Raw genomic sequence first — 20,583 nt, forward strand, 5'->3', positions numbered from 1 at the left:
AACGTGGAATTCTTTATAAAAGTTAAAAAATGAGTGAATGAAATTTACCTGTTTGATATGGTTAAATCCTGAAAGCACAACACTGAATGAAAAAAGCAAGTTGAAAAATGGTACATATAAGTTGTATCATTTATGTATATTAATAACACACAGAAGAATATTTATGTGTTGCTATGGTTGCACGATATGTAGTAAAGATATTAAATTGTGAATTCACACTGACTTTGTTAGGATAATAGTCATCTTTCAGGATGGAAGAATAGGAACGGGGTTAGGAGCGATACAGATAGGCCTTCAGCTATATCTGTAATGTTTTATTCAGTATGACACAATGTTAATGTTTTGTTAAGCCGTGAACTAGTACTTTAAAAAATATTACTCTCTTTATGTTTTTGTATATTTAAAACATTTTATAAAGAAATAAGAGAAAAAGATCTAGGAAGAGGACCAGATCTCTGGACTGTGCCAGTCTAGAAGGGTATTGGGAGGGTATAACTGGAGGTCCTTTTATGCATTTAGCTCTGGCTCCTGGCACTTAGATTGTCTGTCAAGGAGACTGTGGGTGCCCAGAAGCTGTGTTTAGGCTTTTAACCATATCTTGGTTCTAGAAACACTAAATCAGGAACTAGAAAGGCTGAGACTTAAATGGTCATTCAATGGATTAACTTCAGGGAGCTGATTTGGAGATTAAAAAAAGGGGGAGAAGGATAATAAGAAAGCTGTATAATGATAATATCTTGAATAGAAATGTTTAGCAAATACTTACTGAATCCTTAATATGTATCAAGCAATCTGGTAGGCTAGGGAATCAATGATAGGTGACACTGCTCCTACCTAAAGGGAGCAGAGTCAAGTGGAAATCTTAAAAGAAAGGAGAGCCCAGACTCAGGAACATTTTTCCACTAGGGGCTAACAAATATATTTGTGGTTATATTCCTTTGTTTCTGAATCAAAAATCCCTGGGTGATTTCTGTGTAAACCGAGTCATCTGAGATGTTCTGTGAAAAGGGGGGCTTTATAGTCAAACATTTGAGGAAATTCTGTATATTCCATTCTTGGAGATTCATAAAGCAGTTAACATTAGAAAATTATAAGATGAACTATAGAAAAGAAACCTATAAAGAAACTTTGCATCTCCTCAAATTATTTGATACCCAAATGAATTTTTTGGAGGGGGAGAGTAATGCTATGACACTAAAGGACTCTTTAGTGTTTGACAGAATTCATTTTGGTCATACATATTTACATTATTATTTTCCTAACTTCCTTGAAATATTCCTAAAAAGTTTACTTTAAAAATGTACATAAAACTTCTATTCTAGTGTTTTTACTGAAGTGTTCAAACTCTAATACTGTGCTTAGGTTTAGTGCAGTTATTTTGTTTGATTTTATAAAGAAAATTAAAGCTATGATGTTTTCTGCAAGTTATTTTAGGTCTTCAAAATAATAGCAAAGCAGAGCATTTATGATAGGCATATTGACCATTATGCTTTCTGAAATTTGATTTTATTGTACCTCCTTTAAATGTCTAGTATAACACTTAGTTTTCAGTCTTTTGAACAAACATATCAATAGCCTTAAATCAGATTGCCATGCTGAAATATACTACTGTGTCACAACCATTTTGAGCTATCCACTTAATTGCATCCTATAAAATGAACCAGGAGGTATAAGTTTACAAACATAACATCTGAGGTGGTGGTAAGATTAGAGCTAAATAACACATGTAGTTTAAATTATCAATATAAAGCCATGAAGGACTGTGATTTTAATATACTGCTGACAGGGGATACTTGAGAATTAATGCACATTCCTAATAAATATTTTCAGTGTTAAAGGATATAATACAACTTCAGTTTTATATATAATGCTCACATGTACACATTTTGTTTTGCATCTTTTGCTGGATCATGGGAATATTCAACTCATATATTGAAGCTTAAGGAAATAGTAGAAACATTTCATTCCATAGGATAATTTTGGCACAAAATGGTTGCTCTGTGACTATTTATTTACTATGCGGTTGAAGTTTTTTTTTGTATGTGTTCGATTAATCTAACCCCTCTCCTCCCCCAAATTGCAATGAATTATTTAAATATGGGATATGAAACCAATTTCCATTTAATGAAATGTACTGTTATTTATCTTTACTTATGTTTATTTGCTAATTTGCACAATTATCTGTTTTCAGTTAAGTCTCTCAATTTTCTCAAGTCAGTGAAAATTTTTTCTTACATGTGTGTGACCTTGGGCTTGCTACTTATAAGCGGGTTGACTTTGGAAAAGTTACTTAATCTTTCAATGTCTCTGTTTCCTTGTCTGTAAAACAGTGATTGTTGTGACGACTAAGTTAATTTAATACTTGGAAAATGTTTAGAATACATGAAAGTGTATGGCCCATGGAAGTATACCATAGGTGTCAGCTGTTATTACTATTATTTTTAGTGTACACTGGAGAGACTGTAAATTATAAGCTACCCCATTACTTCCACCATAACTTCCACAGTTAAGCATGTCAGATCTCTTAGACTAACTCATAAAAATAGTCTAGGTTAGATGTTATGCATAATTGCTTTTTTGTTTATTCTCTTTTAAAGAAAAATTTATACAAAGAAACTGGGTAGGTGTTTAAGTTTAGAGAGGAAGAGAAAGCTATTGTTGGTTAGGGAACACAGATGCTTAAAATTCTTCTATGCTTTGGTTTGCTTAAACTGTGTATATTACTTTTTCATTTAGCACCAAAAGTTCAAGAGTCCAGTAGCTTACAGCCATACTTTTCTCATCTATCTCTTTTTATCTTTTAGCTTCATTTCTATCTCTCCTTAATAGCCCCTTCTTGATTTTCTTTTATTCCATACTGGCAGATAGACCAGTAGGAAGAATCAACAAGCTTTGGGAGGCAGGTTGGGGTGGTAATAGATGAGGGCTGTTGTTTGGTGAGTGTAGAGCTGGGAGAAATAGGTTGCCTTCTTTTCATCCTCGCATTTAAATCTCTGAACTTATCAAACTATTTCTTCATATATTTTATAGTCATCCTAGGTATATATAATTTTTTTGTATTTTCAAAACTATACTTTTAGAGAAAAAGCAGACAAGTTATACAGAAACAGCTCACTGAACTTTAAAAGAAATTAAAGTGATACTATTACTCAAAAGAGTAGAATAGTGAATAGAAATAGTGATAGCTATTTTTAAAAAGTTTACTGTATTAGGAAATGAGTTCCAATGTACAAAAATGTTAGAGGAACCATAAACATATTTCTCATATATTTCATTATATATATATATAAACACATTTTCATACATATGGGAATAGGGATTGTTTTGCTTACCTAAGTGGGAAAAAAAGAAAAACTGTAAGTGGATTCCTACAATATGTATTTGGATATACTATGCATCAAATTTTGTTTTTGAAGGTATAAATACATACTGAAATATACTACTATAGTAACTTCAGGCCACTGTTCAGGATACCATAAAAGTGTAGGGCAGAGCTTGGAACAAGCGTTAAAAGAGTGAAAAGATAAAATGTTTCAATCCTTATTCTTTCTTTCCAACTTCCATTCTAAACCTGTAGATATTAGTGTAAGGCTGGAAATACACATATTAGAAGTGAAAAATAAAGCTAGGATTTGGAGGACTTGGCCTTAACCTATAAAATAAAATATATTAAGATATTTAGATTCTTTTTCATTTTAATCAATAAATTAATTATAGTGATATAAGTTGCAAGTCTTGAAGATAGAAGATGGAGAGGTTCCTGAATGTGTGCATGGGCACACATACAATATAAGGACCTATTTTTACAGCTAAGGGGGAAAATATACATTAGCAAGAATATATGTCATAGAGAAATTCACATGACAACAATTTAAAAGCTGTAATGCTGTCAGCACAAGCAGTACTGACCTAGATTCTTATTTTATGCTTTATAACCAAGCTGCTGACTTGGGTACAAAGTCCTATTCAAGGTCACTGGAAACTTTGAACCTGGATTGGCTCCAAGAGGACATTGGATAACCTACTAATTGTTCCCCTGTGTGCCAGAAGTGTAGTAAGGCTCAAAGTTGGTAAATATTTTTTTTTATAGAAAGTCAACTCACTGTTTCTTACCATTGGGGTATTCCAAAATTTACATGCTACAAATTAAAACAGTGACTACAAAAAAAGACATGGCACAGAGTATGCTGTTTAAAACCCTTGAGAAGCTAATTTCCATGTCCAAGATAATGTTTCAAAGAGATTTCAATGTGTTTTTTTAGGAGGGCAAGATTTCAAAGAGGAAAACTAGCTAAGCAAGGTAACTGTGATACTGCCATCTGGAGTTTTCAATTAGCATTTCTGACTAATACTTTGGCAAAATAATTCACAAATATTTCCAGAGTTGAGAAATAATCTTGTGGTACTTTCTGTTCTTCTTTTGAGGACATTAAGGCATCTAAAATAATAAAAAGTTTTACTTTGCAAATTTCAGCTTTCTGGAGTGTTCTGTTTTTATTATCATGTTTAGTTATTCCCTGTTGCTTGCATGTAAAACAACATACAGTATTTAGAACTAGTAAGGGAAATTATTGGCCCAAAACTTGTAGTTCAATGACTAAAGTTTGATTAACATATACAATTGTGTAAAAATAGACATAGTATATCAATAGATTATTTAAAGCATATTGTTATTGGATTTTAATTAAAAAAAATGAATATTAGCAAAGTGAAATGAGCTAAATGGGCAAAAGAAAAACCTTAGAAGCACAGATTGTGGAACTGAAAAGTGCCTTAGAGATCAGTGTTTCCAGTCACCTCATTTTAAAGGAGGGAAATCTGAGGACTAGGGAAATGAGGTGACTTTCCTGGGGTCACATCAAAAGTCAATAGCAAAGCTGTAATGGTACTCAGATCTGCTAACCTCCTGGCTATGCTTATTCACTAACAGAGCTACATAGAGTATTTATAACATTTAGTCACAGCTTATCTTTCAGTTAATTCCACATTTATTCCTTTTTTTGTGGCTGCAAAAATACCCAGAGTAATATGGTTTGCTCCAGTTCAAACAGATATTAAGAAAAAAGGTAAAGCTTTCAGCAGTCATACTTTTCATCTGTAGTTCTTCAGATATGTACGTATACGTATGAGTGTGTGCATATGTGAGTGTGATGCACAATCTCTTATTCACCATCCTCAAATCCAAAAAGCTCCGAAAATTCATTTTTTCCCCATAAATCTGTGACAGACTCCATGGGTGGTGAAACCTGGTATGAATAATGTGAGACTACTTGTAGACTTCATATATACCAGCGAGTGTGACATCTCATGCACTTTCTCTCAGAAAGTCATAAGTTTGATTATAGGGTACAGCTACAACTCTGGGTATTATATATAATGCAGGTGCCATATAATTTATTACATTTTCAAACCCTGAATTATTCTGAATTCTGGCCCCAGTGGTTTTGTATGGGTGATGGTGGATCTTCAATTTGTCTAATGTATTATATTAGTTAAGATAGTTTTGGTTTATAGTCAGGCAACTCAGAAATCCCTTAACATATGTGATTCCTTTTAGTTCAAAGTATAAGAACCGAAGAGAATTCTATGAGATAATCACAGTGCTTTCTATGTGGGAGTAAACATATAAAAATAAAGTGCTTACTTTCACCAATATTATTTTGGTCAGAATGCCCAGGATAAATTTGGTGTTCAAGTGAGGCAACTGCCTCATCCTGGGTTTTTGATAAAATTATCTTTCTCCTTTTCCTCCATCTTTTTGTGACCTATATTTTATAGTCTTCTTTTATATATGTTTCTTTGTTCTAAGGTGTGTTGAACATTAGTGTATACGTGGGGAATGAATTGAAGATTTTCTACTCCAAGTCTCACAGTAACTCTGTGTGCTATCATCTACTCAGTAGTGAAATTGAAGACTAGTCAGTCAGTGTCTACAGATTAGAGTTTAGAATAGTGTAAGCTGAGTTTAAATGGATTAGAGTTTAAATGGATTTGACCATGCCTGCCATGATGCATTCTTCCTTTGTATTAAACGCTTATATTTAACCAAAGTCTAGATAAGCTCAGTGTCCTGATGAATCTGTGCTCTGCTTGTACAACATTGATTGCAGAGTCCTTGGTACTGGATCTCATCCCAGCTGGAGTTCCAGCTTGACCAATGACAAATGGGAAAGGAAGGGGTAGTCATTAGGGCAAACTCACAACAGGGCAAGCCCTTTCCTTGTTTGCAGGAAACTTCATCAATTGAAAATTATGACCTGTCATAACGCTGTCAGGATAAACACACACACACACACACACATATCAGGTGGGTAAGAGTTGACATATTAGATTTTTTCATGCCCCTATGCAGGATCCTAAAAGTAAAATTTATAGATAAAAGTCATACTTTTTGGTGAGCATTGCTCTCATCATAATTTTGAATGGGTTCATAAAGCTGTAAACCCAATTTCTAGGCCATCACCTTAAATGTAAGATATTTACTGATCTTAGCATATGCATATCTCAAAGTGGAGGGTATTCCCCCTTTTTGAACTGTCCCTATAATATGGTAGTTGCTTAGATTGTATTATTTAAAGAGGCTTGTGTGACATAATCCAACACTCTCTCTTTGTCCTAGGATCAAACAGTAAGAGAATAGTCAGATCAAATGGAAAAATCCTGGACCAAGAATCAGGTCCCTCCCTCCCAGCTGCACCATGATCTAGCTGTGTGACCTTAGACAAGCTACCAGCCTCTCTGGGCCCCAGTTTCCTCTTCAGTAAAATGAGAGAACTGCACCCTGTTCAGCTCTAAAATGTTGCAATTAGAAGTGAACATCAATAGAGTCTTTCCCAACAGAGAAAGGAGATGTGTGAGGTAGCAAGTTTCTTCCAAGTATGGAACAGCTTTTCTTTGCCTGAGGGGAAATTTTTAAGTTTGGGATTCTTAAATGGCTTGAGGGAAAGGAAGAGGCTTGTTGATGATCCTGGTTCAAGAGTTCCTAAGTGCATGCATTATATATAGTCTTGTAACTACCGAATGACTTGGGAGGATTCCGTCACAGAAATCAAGCCTGTGACTCTGCTTGGCTGACTGACCTACTAGATGACTGGAATCAGTATCTTGGAAGAGTTCATGGAAGTGTCCATGCTGAGCCTGAGCGCTGGAGAGGCGCAGTCAGAATGGGCACTCTGGGCCACTCCTTTGTGGCAGAGCCAACTCTGGTCTACGAGAGGTGGGAATGGGGAGCGGGTAAGTGAAGAGTCACATGAAAGTGGAATTTATGAGAAAACAGGATAGTAAGCTTTATATAAAGGATGGGTAGAAAAATTGACGGCAGATAATTATAAAAGAGTAAATCCCTTTAAGTAAAAACCCATTTTGTAGATTTTATCAGATGTAATTGATACCATCAGGTAATGAGTAGAGATGGACTGATTATTTACTAAAATAATAATGCAGTGTTTACCACGAACTGTTGACAGTCACTCTGGAAAATGCTTTATATCCATTTATATATCGAACCTGGGTCTCCTGCATTGCAAACACTTTACCATCTGAGCCACCAGGGAAGCTTATATCCATTAGGTCTTCTAATCATCACTGTAATGATATGAAGTAAAAGTATTATCTTCATTTTACAGATAAAGACACTGAGTGTCAAATAATGTTCAGTGTCACACAGCTAATAAATTGTGGGATCTGAGATTTGAACCTATGTACTTCTGTTCTACTGCCTTCCTGTTCCTTGTTTTCAGGGTATTAGAGGTAGGCCATGGAGTCTATTTCTTTCTCCTCTTTTCCTCATTTTAATTCTCTCATTTTCACTTTCTCTCTCTCTCTCCTTCTCCTTGTTCTGCACCAGGATCATCATATATAGGGTTGACTGTATTGTTGCAGGGTGGCAACTTCTCACATTTATTGGAGAAGACTATTATGGGAAGTCTTCTTTCCTGTACATTCTTAATGACTGTTTCCAGTTGTTCCTATGGAAAATGTAAAATTAAGATGCAAAAAAATTGCTGGGCAATTAATACAAAATTCATTTTCTATAAACTAACCTCCACTGTACCCCATTCATCATTATTATCCAAAAGGTTTCAAGAGCTACAGACCAAGGTTAGCTGTTATCACAATAATTAAAATATTGATAACTCAGCAGTCCTCAAAAATAAAACTGAAATTTATGTTGTCATTTATATAAATAAGATATGATGGATTATTTTTTTCTGCTCATCAGAAGAGCAAAATAATAAAAGCCTTCTTTTCCTCCAGTTGCAGAGGAAGGATAGATAAGATAGTTCAAGAAGTTTAAGATAAGGTAGTTCTATTAATACCTTGAGTTCTCATCTTACCTAGAGAGAGAATATCCTCCTGAGATAAACCCCAGAAGCTCCCTAGCTTCATAATTGTTTTATGTTAGTTCCCGGCATCCCCACTAGTGATAAAGGATGCTGCCCCCTCTCTAGAATGAGGCTGGTAAAGCAGGGGTAGCTGAACCACGAGGGTCAGACAGCTGGGAGACAAGATGAGATCCACAGCCACAACCTTGTCTGTGGTGGTAACTATATCTCTTGTAGATATACCTCCCTTAGGCTTCATTGCTATTGGCACTAGTTCTGATCTTTCCTAGGGCATTGTGATTCTCCAAAGTGCTAAGGGAAATGTACCACCTTCCCCTACTTTCTCCCCACTCCTAAGCCCTTAGGTTCATTCACAGAGCCACTTCTTTGGTCCAAGCCTGATTGATCCAGGAGGGCAGGGCTGGGCCATCTGCCCTTAGTTCCATCATAAACCCATAACCATCATTCCATCTGACTCCCATCAGCCAGCATATTGGGCTGGGCTTTACCCTGTTTCCAAAGTAATCTTATTTTAGTTGTTTGTTGTCTTTCATGTATTTGGGCCTTGATTGAAGCCATGCTGATCTGTCACAGCTTATTTCAATAACTGTGAATCTTAGGGAAAGAGACTGAGCACTAAACATTTCTTCCCAGAGTGCCCTGATCTTAAACCTTTATTCCTCTAATGTCCCTCTCAGTATCCCAACTTATTTAATAGGAATGGAAGAAGTCTCTTGATCCCAAACCATGCACAGGCAGAAACCGAGACTCATACTTCAGGCAAATCTCCTATATACCTTTTCTCAGTGTTTCTAAGTCAGATTGGATGTGACTCTAGGTCCATGTCAGGCCTCTTTTCCAGGTTTACAGGTGCCCCCTCCTAGGCAGCACTCAGGTAAGTGGCCTAATTGTCACACTGTTCCTATGTTCTCTCATTCCTTCCAAACCCCTTTCTACCAAGATTTTAGGATAGAGAAGTTAAGGTGTAGAGTATGGATTAGCTCGTTTGGCCTCCAATTCCAACCTCCTCCTGGAGAGAAAGGAGAAAGTGAATAGAAACAATTAAGCAGACACACTTGTCAACAATTAAGCATTTAGCTACATGTAACAGAAAATTCTATTACAGTGGTTTATTCTTGTAACAAGAAGCCTTGAAGTGGGAAGATGAGGGCTAATGTAGCTGTCTATGGCATCAAGTATCTAGAATCCTTTTATCTTTCTGCTTTCACATCCTTTATCTATAGCTTTCAGTCTCTTTTCTCTTCTTTCTCTCTTCCTCCCTCCCTGTCTGTCTCTCTCTCAAATAATCTTAGGAAACTTCATTATGCTCATATTCCAGACAGGGTTAAAGGTGAAGAAGTAAAAACCTCCTCTTGTGACCTTTTTTTAGGAAAGGAAATCCAGGTTCTGTTGCATCTTTTGGCCAGACTGTGTCCCATGGAATCCTATGACCAAATAACCAGGAAAACAGTATTTCAGTTCCCAACACTCATAGTGCAAGAAGGTAAGACAAGAGGAGGTTGGAAGTGGAGGAATTACCTACCTGGTAACAGAATTCAGGCTTATAAATAATGCATTTAGGCAAGTATAACTAATACCTTTTCCCCAAGGAAATGGTAAACTCTAAGCATCCCAAGTATTTTGGCTTGGTGAAAAAGTAACTGTGGTTTTGGACTATGAATTTTAAATCATTATAACTTGGTTCAAACACATCTTTATTAATTGAAATAGGAACCATTACCATTAACACATTTTTGCCAACAAGAAATAAGTTTGTTTCTTCCTGTAGTGTGAAAATTTGTGCTTTGGGATTTGACAGACTCTTGGAAAGCATTTTCTGCCTCTTGCTAATTGTGGAAGCACTTTCCCTGCAAAAAGTTTTTGAGATGCTTGAAGAAGTGGTAGTCGGTTGGCGAGAGGTCAGGTGAATATGGTGGGTGAGGCAAATCTTTGTAACCCAATTCATTCAACTTTTGAAGTGTTGGTTGTATGACATGCGGGTGGGCATTGTCAGGAAGCTTTGAGGCCCATTCTGTTGGACAATGCCAGCTGTAGGCATTGCAGTTTTCAGTGCACCTCATCAATATGCTGGGCATACTTCTCAGATGTAATGGTTTTGTCGGGATTTAAAAAGCTATAGTGATCAGATGGGCAGCAGACCACCAAACAGTGACCATGACCTTTTTTTGGCTTTGGGAAATGCCTTGGAGCTTCTTCTTGGCCCAACCACTGAGCTAGCCATTGCAGGTTGTTATATAAAATCCACTTTCATCACATGTCACAGTCAGATTGAGAAATAATTCATTGTTGTTGAATAGAATAAGAGAAGACGACACTTCAAAATGACGATTTAAAAAAATTTTTAGTCAGCTTGTGAGGCACCCACTTATCAGGCATTTTCACCTCTCCAATTTGCTTCAAAGGCTAATGACCCTAGAACTGTTGACATTGAATTCTTCAGTGTCATAGTTGTAAGAGGATCAACTTCAATGATTGCTCTCAATTGGTTGTTGTCAACTTGTGATGGCTGACCACTATGCTCCTCATCTGCAAGGCTCTTGTCTCATTTGCAAAACTTCTTGAACCACCACCGCACTGTATGTTTGTTAGCAGTTCCTGGGCCAAATGCGTTGTTGATTTTGCAAGTTGTCTCAACTGCTTTATGACTCATTTTGAACTAGACTTAAAAAAAAAATCATTCAAGTTTGCTTTTTATTTAACATCATTTCTATAGTCTAAAATAAATATAAAATAAACAGCAATAATAAATCATTAGCAAAAAAATAAGGCAAGAATTGTGCATTAAAATGATGTATAACATAAACACATTTATTTAAGAATGTATTCCAATATCAAATGGCAAATTTCAACAATGTAAAACTGCGATTACTTTTGCAGTGTGTAACCTAATATAAGTATCCACATATTATGCTTGATTCTGCTTCTTGTCTCACAAAGGCTACGTAGCCTTTTCCAGGAAAAGCTTGCAGACCCCTGTCCTAAGATCTTAGGCTTATAATTGCTATTCTAAGAGATGGCTTTGTTCCACATGTCCTGAAGAAGCAGACTCAAAGGTGAGCAGAGGCTAACTCCCCTCCTCTTTCCAACTTTGACCAAGGACAGTTGTTGTTCCTAGAGAAATTGTGGAGAAAAATTAATGCCAGTTTTCATAAATCTCTGTGTGCTTTTTACTATTCTTATAAAAGATTTCTTTCGGAAAACCCTAACAGGGCTCTGTCGGAGAAGGCAATGGCACCCACTCCAGTACTCTTGCCTGGAAAATCCCATGTATGGAGGAGCCTGATGGGCTGCAGTCCATGGGGTCAGTAAGAGTCGGACACAACTGAGAGACTTCACTTTCACTTTTCACTTTCTTGCATTGGAGAAAGAAATGGCAACCCACTCCAGTGTTCTTGTCTGGAGAATCCCAGGGACGGGGGAGCCTGGTGGGCTGCCATCTACGGGGTTGCACAGAGTCAGACACGACTGAAGTGACTTAGCAGCAGCAGCAGCAACAGGGCTCTGTAGTTATTCATTGGGCTGATCCTCACACTGTTCTGCTGAATAAGTTAATGTGTACCCAGCTAAATCATGGTTAGAAATAAAAAAAAGAAAGAAACTTCAACTTCTGTCAGGTGTGGTTTAGATCATTTAAGTATAAATAGTTTAAAGAACACCTGAACTAATTTACAATTGGAATTAAGTTCTTTAGCTTAATATTTCTCATTATTGCAACATATAACTTCAGGTAATCTCTTTTGTGGCTGTGATTTTTTTCCTAATCATTGCTCATATTTTATGATTTCAGTTAGTTGTAGTAATTACTAGGTGTGCTCTACTTTAATTTTTCCTTAATTACTCATATTCCTTTTAGTGTTCCAAACAGTGAAATGTATTTTGTTTTCACTTTTAATGTCATACATTGCCCCATGTGAATGTACTTGGTCTTTATTGTGATGAAAGTAATTTTTTTGTTTATCCTTTTAAAATAATCATTAGTTATTTCATGGTTAATATTATATAGATTATTTGTACTGATTTGGTGTGTGCATAATCAGGGAATTTCTTCACATTCAAGATTTTAAGTTTTTTACTTAATAAATATTGTTGAAGTTGTTTTTATTTTCTTGCTTGGACCTTCAAAAGTCACTTGTGATTTATATTTAATTTTTATTATTTTACTTTGTTAGCATCTGTTTGATAATAATAGTAATGCTTCCTATAATAAGATTTCAGTCATTCCAAATTTACTCACTACTCCAAAGTCAGACTGGGAAGTCTACCAATCATGCCAAGAAGTCTCTGTTAGTGGAGGGTAGAGAGGAAGAAGGGGGCAGATAGTGAAGTGGTAAGCCTGCCCTGATATTTCTCAAGACCTCCTCAAGGACTCTGAGCTCTCAGTCTACAGAGACTGCTGTTTTCATCCAAAGGGAAAAATTGATTCAACTCTTTTACGTTTTTATGATTGTGTCTTGAAAACCTATTACCTTAATAATACCTCCCATATGCCCACTATTTTTCAGAGCCAGCACTCCATGCTTATATTTTATAATCAAATTTTCTTTTAGATTCCCATCATTTTTTGTGGACTGGTGAAGTTTTCAACATTGGGGAAAGCTTATGGCACTCCACTCCAGTACTCTTGCCTGGAAAACTCCATGGACGGAGGAGCCTGGAAGGCTGAAGTCCATGGGGTCGCTGAGGGTCGGACGTGACTGAGCGACTTCACTTTCACTTTCACTATGCATGTAAGGGTGCTGAGCACAGAGTTTGACACCTTACTAGTGCCCAATAAATGGTAACTGTTGTCAAACTTTATTTTATTTGGCTTAAAATCCCTATGCATTTTTATAAAAATTTATTGAGATTATTTTTAGATTGAAATTCAGAAAGTCTGGTTAAGAGACTGAAGATCTATGTTGGTAAAATTCTGTACTTGTCAAGCCTTCTGCCTGGGGATGCACTAATATCACTCTAAGCATGAAAGAGAATTGTTCTGATCCATGTTAAAAGTATTCTTGCCTGGATCTGTTCTATAATAAAAATAGATTATTTTCAAAAGTTGCTTGTTTAGAATACTGACTTCTTGGTCCCAGTGGGTAGCAGAATAGTTTAATGTGTATTCATGCTGTGTGGGTAAGTATTAATTTTGGGGGATCTCTGTGGTATTTTTGAAGGTTGCATAGAAAGGCCCAGAAGGAGGATTATGGATGAGAGAAACTTTTTTCAAATTTTGTCTTCTTATGTGAAGTCAATACTGGAATCCCAGGAATCCTGGATCTCAATTTATTCAGTAATCACAAGTTCACATGTCCCTTTCATCAATACCTAGGCTGTAATTACAACTTCAAAATAAAAAACAAACCACTTAAATTACAATTGAAAAAAAGTATCTTAATTAATGAAAATATTCTGCTAATGAAGTTAAAAGGTCAAATAGTAAATTAATGTCAAGGACTATAAAGAGTTTGGTGATATTATCTTTTTTTCCCCTTTGTGGTATCAAAACACTTCAGCAGATCAATCCCAAAGAATACTGGCTAAATTCATCTATTTTGGTAAACAATTGACTCTACTTACCCCATCACTTCATGGGAAATAGATGGGGAAACAGTGGAAACACTGTCAGACTTTATTTTTTTGGGCTCCAAAATCACTGCAGATGGTGACTGCAGCCATGAAATTAAAAGATGCTTACTCCTTGGAAGAAAAGTTATGACCAACCTAGATAGTATATTCAAAAGCAGAGACATTACTTTGTCGACTAAGGTCCCTCTAGTCAAGGCTGTGGTTTTTCCTGTGGTCAGGTATGGATGTGAGAGTTGGACTGTGAAGAAAGCTGAGCGCCGAAGAATTGATGCTTTTGAACTGTGGTGTTGGAGAAGACTCTTGAGAGTCCCTTGGACTGCAAGGAGATCCAACCAGTCCATTCTGAAGGAGATCAGCCCTGGGATTTCTTTGGAAGGAATGATGCTAAAGCTGAAACTCTAGTACTTTGGCCACCTCATGAGAAGAGTTGACTCATTGGAAAAGACTCTGATGCTGGGAGGGATTGGGGGCAGGAGGAGAAGGGGACGACTGAGGATGAGATGGCTGGATGGCATCACGGACTTGATGGACGTGAGTCTGAGTGAACTCCGGGAGATGGTGATGGACAGGGAGGCCTGGCGTGCTGCGATTCATGGGGTCGCAGAGTCGGACACGACTGAGCGACTGAACTGAACGGATCCTTTTTAATTAAAGTGTAATTGATTTATAATATTGTATTAGTTTCAGGTGTAAGCATAGTGATTCAGTATTTTTATAGGTTACACTCCATTTAAACTTATTACAAAACAACGGCCACATTTCCCTGTTCTGTAAAATATATCTTTGTAGCTTATTTATTTTATACATAATAGTTTGTACCTGTTAATCCCCTACCCCCATCTTGACTCAATCTCCTTTCCTTCTCTTCACTATAGTAACCACTAGTTTATTCTCTGTGTCTGTGAATCTGTTTCTGTTTTGTTATATTCATTTTTTTGTTACATTTTTTTAGATTCTACATAAAAGTGATAACAGATAATTTGTCCTTCTCTGTCTGACTTATTTCACTATGCATAATATGCTCTAGGTCTAACCATGTTGTTGCAAATGGCAGAATTTTACTCTTTTTAATGGCCAAATAGTAATCCATTGTGCATATGTATGTATGAAAGTGAAAGTAGCTCAGTCGTGTCCAACTCTTTGTGACCCCTTGGACTACAGAGTTCATGGAATTCTCCAGGCCAGAATACTAGAGTGGGTAGCCGTTCCCTTCTCCAGGGGATCTTCCCAACCCAGGGATTGAACCCAGGTCTCCCACACTGCAGGTGGATTCTCTACCAGCTGAACCACAAGGGAAGCTCTAGAATACTGGAGTGGGTAGTCTATTCCTTCTCCAGTGGATCTTTGTGAGCCAGAAATAGAACTGGGGTCTCCTGCATTGCAGGCAGGAAAGACCATATATATTTTTTGAGGACCCTCCATATAGTTTTTCATAGTGGCTGCACCAATTTCCATTCCTACCAAGTGTCCTATGGTTCTCTTTCCTTTATATCCTAGTCAACATTTCATATTTATAGACTTTTTGATGATAGCCATTTTGACTGTGGTGAAGTGATATCTCATGGCGGCTTTGATTTGAATTTCTCTGATGATTTGTGATGTTGAGCATCTTTTCATGTGCCTATTGGCTATCTTACAAGTGAGATATGGTTAGATTTGAGTTCAGGGGGTACCTAGCATGCAGCCCAGTGGTCTTCAGCAAGGTTATTTTCAACAAGATTAACTTTGTCTTAGTCCACAAGAAAGCAATTTATTTAGCAGTCAGAAAAATCTACATGACGATTTTTTTTAAATGGCCATAAACACCATCAGAAACTCTCTTTGGGATAAAATTCTCAGTTCAGTTCAGTCGCTCAGTCATGTCCGACTCTTTGCGACCCCATGAATCGCAGCACGCCAGGCCTCCCTGTCCATCACCAACTCCCAGAGTTCACTCAGACTCATTTCCATCGAGTCCGTGATGCCATCCAGCCATCTCATCCTCTGTTGTCCCCTTCTCCTCCTGCCCCCAATCCCTCCCAGCATCAGAGTCTTTTCCAATGAGTCAACTCTTTGCATGAGGTGGCCAAAGTATTGGAGTTTCAGCTTTAGCATCAATCCTTCCAGTGAACACCCAGGACTGATCTCCTTTAGAATGGACTGGTTGGATCTCCTTGCGGTCCAAGGGACTCTCAAGAGTCTTCTCCAGTACCACAATTCAAAGGCATCAATTCTTTGGCGCTCAGCTTTCTTTACAGTCCAACTCTCACATCCATACCTGACCACAGGAAAAACCACAACCTTGACTAGACAGACCTTAGTCGGCAAAGTAATGTCTCTGCTTTTGAATATGCTATCTAGGTTGGTCATAACTTTCCTTCCGAGGAGTAAGCATCTTTTAATTTCATGGCTGCAGTCACCATCTGCAGTGATTTTGGAGGCCAGAAAAATAAAGTCTGACACTGTTTCCACTGTTTCCCCATCTATTTCCCATGAAGTGATGGGACCAGATGCCATGATCTTCGTTTTCTGAATGTTGAGCTTTAAGCCAACTTTTTCGCTCTCCTCTTTCACTTTCATCAAGAGGCTTTTTAGTTCTTCTTCACTTTCTGCCATAAGGGTCGTGTCATCTGCGTATCTGAGGTTATTGATATTTCTCCTGGCAATCTTGATTCCAGCTTGTGCTTCTTCCAGCCCACCATTTCTCATGATGCCAGCATTTCTCATGATGTACTCTGCATATAAGTTAAATAAGCAGGGTGACAATATACAGCCTTGACATACTCCTTTTCCTATTTGGAACCAGTCTATTGTTCCATGTCCAGTTCTAACTGTTGCTTCCTGACTTGCATATAGGTGCCCATAAAATGATCCTCTAGTTATTAACTGTTGCAAGGACAGCTAACATACAGTGACTTGGCAAGTATTTCTGCCATATTACTGAATAAAAATTAGCTCAAGTCCCATGAATTCTTGAATTTCTTTAACTGTGTTGCTTGTGAGAAACCATTTTTGTCCACTGGGACAAGCACAGGTTATTGCTTATTCATTTAACAAGTATTTATTTGAAGTTTGTTCTGTATCAGACATTGTGATAGAGTTTAGGAAGACAGCAGTAAATAAGTCAGATAAAAATCCCTGCTTTCGTGGAGCTTACAGTCTGATTGGGAAGAGTCAGCATTGTGGTATGTGCTGTGATTAAGGAAGTTCAGGTTATTGTAAAACCACACTTATAATTTAAAAAGATGGATCTGTTCTGGCTAATGACCAGATCCAAGTGTTGGGTGGTTGAAGTGCTGGCCAGCTGGCTTTTATGGGCACTGATTTTTCCAAGATTTTTGATTCTAAGTGTGGGTGGAGACAGTGTTTCCAAGATTTTAGTGAAAAAGGAAAAAGTGGCTGCAACCTGGTAGCTAATAGGTTAGGTAGCAAAATGCCATGAACCTCAAAGAAGCTGGAAAGTTCTCAAGGACACTAACCACAGCTGCCAACTTCGCTTGAGAGGGTATGGGGAAAACCCTGTTCTCTCTGACAGGCCTGGATGTGGAGGGAATGTTTAGTGAGGAAGCTGGTGGAGTTTGTTAATCATTGAAATGAATTCTAGGGGTAACCATGGAAGATGTGGGAGGAGAAGAGCAGTGAAAAGTTGGGATGGTGGAGAGGAAAGAATGAGTATTTGGGGTTGTATTCTTGGGCAGACAAATGATTGGAGAAGCTTGTATCTTGGAGTTTGACTATGATTTGCAAGATAGAGGCACAGGGACCCTCAGATACCTCTGGAATCACTTTGGAGGATGGTGTCAGTTGAACTGCACTTTTGAGAGACATCAGTCTTATTTGGGAGACTTTCTACTTCTTTAAACTGTCAATCATGGTCTGGATGGATTGTGTAGGCATAGTAAGTGGTTAGGCAACTTATATATCTGGTCTTATGCGATAAGAAGCTTAGAGGCAGTGAGAGTCATCCATGATAGTGTGCAGGGTGGGGATGAGAGCACACTATCCCCACACTATTTTAGACAGGATAAAAATCATGTTTAAATCATATTAATACGGTAAAGTTCAATCTAAAAAGACAACCACTGCTTATGCTTTTCTTATTTGTGCCTGTTTTCAAAAAAGGATTTAGTAGAATCTAATAAATTTCTCCAAAATTATGATCTATTAAATAATTAAGGGTGTAGAGGAGAGTCTGTGAAGCAAGCATTGGGAGAGCAGGAAGAGAAGGATAAAAGCTGTGAAGGGAAAGACCAAATATTGGCAAAAGGAGAATAAGGCTAAGACAGGAGAGCAAGCAAATTGCAGGCTACCTGTATCAGTCATACTTTGTGAAAAAAGTACTCTGTGTGAAGTTCAAATTGGTACAAGGCTGTGGAGGAAATGGAAGATTAGGGCAGATTAGTTTATTCCCCAAACTTCCACCCCCTCCTGATGCTGCCATTCAGGTTCATGTACCATGGGCTGCAACTTCTTTAGAATGTCCCAGAAGTTCTGTTGGCAAAAGTAGAACGACTTAGGATTGGATCAGTCTTTGTGTCCTGAGTTAAATTTTCATCCTTTCTTCCCTTGACTTTTGTGAAGTGGAAAAATACATTCTGTGATACTCAATTGCTATTGCTAATATTAAGCATCTTGAAGCAGATGATACTCTGCCCACTCCCTTTCTTCCCCTTCCCTCCACCTCAGGACATGGTTTGACTGGGCAGTGTTTTACAACCTTTATCCAGCAGCCTTGTGTGACAGGCTACAGAGACATGACTTGAGATCATGAGCAATTGCTTAGGGACTGTATATACTTACCAATGAGCACATGCTTACTTTCTGGTCACAGTATTAGTATTAGTAATGGTAATAATAATAGTGATAACTCCTTCTATATGCTTCACATGCAAGGCATTGTTCAAAGCCTTGCTCATTTTAGCTACAAGGTAAGCTCTATGAAGATATTTTTGCCTGTTTTATTCACAGTGATTGGCATTTGATTCACAGAAGGCAATCAGTAAATATTTTTGAGTGCAATTTATTACTTTATCACCATGATTGTCTGAAATAGATACTATTATTGTCCCCATTTTATAGATGAGAAAGCTGAGGCACAAAGTGGTTAAGACTGCACAGCTAGAAAATGACAGAGGCAAGTTTTGAACCAGGCAGAAATGTGAAAGCAATTTACTAATTTGCAAAAATCTGAAAACGTTTACATAATAATCACAAAAGAATGGTTGTGTTGTATGCAAAATGAAATGCACTTGGATAACCTCACTTTTGGATAACTAAACATTTAATAAATTATACTGAATCCTTTACCATATTTTTTGACACATGCTGCATCTTTAGTTGTTGTTTTTTGAAGTAACTTACATTTTCAACACTAACATTTTGAATTGTGAGCTATTTTTCAGTTCTTAAGAATATACCTCATTTTGTTAATCCAGATGGCATTTCTTGAGACTGCCAAAATACACAAGCAACATAAAGATATTAACATCTCATTTTTAAGGGAAAAATATCTTCCTCCTTCTGAAAACTCAAAATTCAAATTCTGGAAGCCTAAAAATGCAAATCATCAGCAAGTTCACCTATTGGTCATTAGATCATTTAAAAAGACATGCCCTTTTAAAATATCATATGGCATAACACACACCTGATTTTCAAGTGTGGAGAATGAGAAATTCCATGCTTTTCCATATTTAGAAGGTTCCAAAGACTACATCATAGCAGATGTTATAAGTAACACTGAAAAGATGAAGTAATTACTTTGCTCTTCTTTATAGCTGAAATTAAAGATGAGTTTAGTGTGTTCTTAGAATGATAAAAAAAAATACTTGACATCTTAGTTTTGGTACCTCATGGAACAATGCATCTTTCAGGTCTCCGTTGTCATCAGATTTCTTTGTAGCAACCCAAAGCAATTTGTAAAATGATTTAAACAAACATGCTAACATTCAAAAGCAATCTTTGTTCTTAGCTTTAGGATACAGAGATCAGAAGTACTGTGTCTATCCTTCAAAAGTAACTCATAATCTAGAGGGGAAAGCAAAAAAGGAAAAGTGAACAGAATGTAAAAACAAACAAACAAACAAAAAAGCAGATCATAATAAACACAGTGCAGGATGTGGAATGCACAGGATATGAAGAAGCACTCTGAAGGACTGGCTGATTTAGTGGGGAAAATGCCTACAGGTTTTTTGGTGGAGATGTCATCTGAACTGAATTTTAAAAGATAAATCCAGGCATTTCTAAGATGCAACATATTAAATAGTAAAAGTACAAGGCAAGATGGGGTAAAGTGCTAGCAGGGAACTGGCAATACCTAGGGATTCTGGAGAAGTCATCAAGAGCCACACTGGGAAGGACCTTGCTCAAATGCAGGGAGACTGAATTTCATCCTAGGGATAGTTGAGAAATAATGAAGGATGACAACAGGGGAGGACAAGTTAGTTAAATTTTTAGAATGATTGTTTACTTAATATTTGGTGGGATAAAATGAGAAGCCAGCTTATGTTTTATTTGCTTCTTGTATTTTCCCTTTCTCTACTGCTTGTCTGCCCCAACCTGCCAAATTCAGATTGCTGCCTCTGTCCTCATTGCCTTAGGGTTGTAGTGCAAAATAAAGTACCAAAAATAAAAGAAAATTTGCCTCTGAAACCTAAACCTTTTATTGAAAGTTTCAGAGAATTTGTAGAAAAGG

The 20,583-nt window shown here is 37.2% G+C and overlaps 1 protein-coding gene across 2 annotated transcripts in view; it reads left to right on the forward strand.

The window, feature by feature from the left end:
- TFEC (transcription factor EC) overlaps window positions 1–20,583 on the forward strand; it is a 789,619-nt gene that overhangs the window by 37,743 nt on the left and 731,293 nt on the right. The gene's annotated exons all lie outside the window — the stretch shown is intronic.

Source organism: Ovis aries, chromosome 4 (genome assembly GCF_016772045.2).
Source record: "Ovis aries strain OAR_USU_Benz2616 breed Rambouillet chromosome 4, ARS-UI_Ramb_v3.0, whole genome shotgun sequence".
In the NCBI taxonomy this organism is placed as follows: Eukaryota; Metazoa; Chordata; class Mammalia; order Artiodactyla; family Bovidae; genus Ovis; species Ovis aries.